Genomic DNA, 3419 nt, shown 5'->3' on the forward strand with positions numbered 1-3419 from the left:
ATATATATATATATAAACACTCGCGCAAGTCTGTATTAACAGAGAGAAAGAATGGAGGATAGTAATAATATGCCTCAGTAAACAACATTTTTGTGAATCTCGACCGGATGGTAGGAAAAATCGATATAGGCGCGATTTGAACTTAGAGCATGTAAGTAGGTTATGTATCCGAAGTTCTAACGACTCCGCCAATCGGACCCGTTATACGTATACACACACAATATCCCTATGGTGCAGTCCCTCTACATAAGCTAACTACTACCTGTTCAGATTGAAAATATAAAGAATTTTTCTATACAAGCAATTATAAGATTTCCAAAACAGTATAAGAACAATAATTTAATTCAGGGATTTCATGAATATATATGAAGTATGAATTTCGTTTACGCAATTGAAGGAATATATATAATGCATAAATTTCATGTATGCTGTTCATTGAAAGTATATATTGTATGGCATTTCACGTATACAATTCCGTCAATGTATATAATGTGTGTATTTCGTGCATAAGAGAGTAAATGTTTTCATGTTATGCTGACATCCAATCTTCTGCCTTTCAAGTTCAATATACGTAATGCGCAGAATACTAGTAATTATTCGTGCAGCAAGAGAAGCTACAAGCACGAACCAAACTACTAATTGAAGTAGGATAATGCAATAGTTGTTAACGATAAGGAAAGTAATAGTGCATGTTTGCTAAATCCTTCCAATTTCAAAATATGAGCCCTCAGTTAAAATGTCTGGTGCCACTGTCATTTTGTGTGCGATCCTATAAGTGTATAAATACCGCATGGATTTACAAGAAATTTACCTGTAAAGATTTGGTTTTACCGAAATAAAGGATTGACAATGGCAGATTGTTACATATTAGATGAATTACGGATAGTCATCAGTCTTACATTTACCACTCTATGCCCTTCAATAATTTTAACCATCAATTCAACTATTTTCAACTACTATCGACTTCCTGGATAAATCGGATTCAACAGCTATCTGACATAAGCCTTCTACAGAATCCAGAGAATAACGTTTCTTATATTAATATAGAATCATGACGACCTTTCACAGTATTTATGAATCTAATCAACAACATTTGCAAAAGAAAACCCAGCCTCTTTCTCCATAAATAATATTACTAGAATAAACACTATTTTGTTTAAAATTTAAATATTATCTAGAAAAAAAAATGATCAAATAAACCTATACTTGATAGAAGATAGTGAAAACCAATGATTACCAAAGGGTTTACAGAAGTCTTTTTAATATTTTCTATCTATTAGGAGTGTGTTAACCTACTATATATATATAATCACTGAACACCTAATACGTTTCTCCTATTGATACAAATAACAAAAAGCAAGATTTATATGTCAGCAAACATATATTATTGAATATTTTGGAGGAAATTCTTCTAAGCACACACTATATTATATTGGCGATATCATGTATTTAAGCGTAATTTTTCCTGGCAAATAAATTTTCATCGAAATACGGTCAATAAGGTTTTGTATTAGTCTGTTACTTATGAACTAGAATATCCGCAGGTTGAATTTTTTTATATTTATGTAGTGATGTAATGAATTACATGCAATTGCCTTCGGTTTATTTATGTTTTCTGAACGATTACCTTCTGTCCATTATAAGTTAAAGGTTAATGGAAAGGTAGTGTAAAACAGATTTCTTGTGCCAAAAGGTAAATATGGATGTTAGAGACAGTAGACTGTAAGAAATGAAAATTACATTGTAGCGCTAAATGTGAATAGTCATGATGAAAATGATTTCTGAAATTACTAAGTGGCACGGAATGATTTTAAAATCATAATGAAGGAGACGGAAATATTTAGAGTGAAAAATGAAAAAATGAAAAACAAAACAGGAAAATATCCCGACCCAACTCAATTTTGTCTCTTCTCACAAACTTTAAAAGAATCTTGTTCTGCCTTTCTGGTATTGAGTAACCCGAAGGCCAAGGGAGACTATCCAAATTTCAACTGCGCTAAATTCAACGAGTTTCATTGTGAACAGATACTACCCCGGAGGATTTAGTGTAAGTTTTGAACATTTTATGAATATTAAAAGAAAATAATTTCTTACCGAATTGAAGAATAATTTTCCAACTCACCTGCAAAGAGAAATTGATAAATATATTCATACATTTAAGGAATGGTTTTGCTTTGCATAAACGAAACAAACAAATTCTATTTTATACAGACATAGAAGTAAAAATGTGTTTTTACCTTAATTTTAACAAGGAAATTTAAGTCAAGTGAATCAACCATAGTACTTTAAAAAAAAAAAAATCTACCGGTCTCTTTTGCAGAACTGAAAGGTTATGGGCATGTAAACAAAGCCGCACCGATTGAAATATATTTTTGAAATATATTGAAATATATATACATGTATATCTTTGTGTCAACATTTGCAAATGGAAATCATCGTTCCCATCTCTAGCCTTATGGGATACGCACGGACCCAGGTTTCTGATAGTAACCCGTCATCAGCGTGTGACAATCACCGGCTAGTGATGAGAAGTGATTCCAAACGCAAAATACTATATGCTTTTATACATAATTAGAAGCAGCTTGAGGTATATAATGAAAATCAAACACACATACACAAGGTGTGTGTGTTGTTAGTTCGTTGGTCGGCTGCGTCTTTTTTTTTTTTTTTTTAGGCGGAAGAGAATATATTCTCAATGCCGCTGGTGTAGAAACACCTGAAAGTAAGTCATTTGATGTGAGTTGTCTCGCTTGTCTACGACTTACTTTCAGGTGTTTTTACACCTGCACCATTGTGACTATATTCTATTACACCTAAAACACGTAGCTGCCCCATGAACTAACAGCATAAACACATTGTGTATGTGTGTCTGATTTTGCTTAACAGCCAAACACCTGCTGGGGTTTAAAAATCTTATCCCTACAACCCAAACACAAAACAATTTCTCAAATGTCATCATTTCTAAAAATAAATTTGACATCAATTCTAAAAATAGCCAAACACATACTGCTGCTGTCCAAAGGAATTGATATAAAAGACAGAAGACCAACCAACCTATTACAGTCTGTCATACCGGCCATGATGAAATACCACAAGGTATAGAAAATACGTATTCGCCTTTATATATTTAATCTTTTATATTGAACACTCAATATTTCATCTATTCAATAAGACATATTCCATATATTCAATAAGACATTCAATACTTTATTTCATTGTACCATCCATTTTTATTTTATATTATATATTGTATATTCCATATTCTATATCCCACATTGGTTTGCAGGAATATAAATAAAACATAAAAAACAGACAGTGTTGGAACTCTTTTAAACAAAATATTATATTCCTCTATACACAATCATACAAAACCCCTTTTTTTTGTATTTATTTTTACTCGCACACACACACACACACAC

At 31.9% G+C, this 3419-nt stretch overlaps 1 protein-coding gene across 10 annotated transcripts in view; it reads right to left on the reverse strand.

Annotated features, from left to right (window-relative positions):
• LOC106869641 (gonadotropin-releasing hormone II receptor) overlaps positions 1-3419 on the reverse strand; it is a 575980-nt gene that overhangs the window by 309964 nt on the left and 262597 nt on the right. For all 10 annotated transcript variants that reach the window (XR_001409422.2, XM_052971649.1, XM_052971648.1 and 7 more), the window contains one exon: positions 2095-2122. The gene's annotated coding sequence lies outside the window, so the exon portion shown is untranslated. The remainder of the gene's footprint in view (positions 1-2094; positions 2123-3419) is intronic.

Source organism: Octopus bimaculoides, chromosome 11 (assembly GCF_001194135.2).
Source record: "Octopus bimaculoides isolate UCB-OBI-ISO-001 chromosome 11, ASM119413v2, whole genome shotgun sequence".
NCBI lineage: Eukaryota > Metazoa > Mollusca > Cephalopoda > Octopoda > Octopodidae > Octopus > Octopus bimaculoides.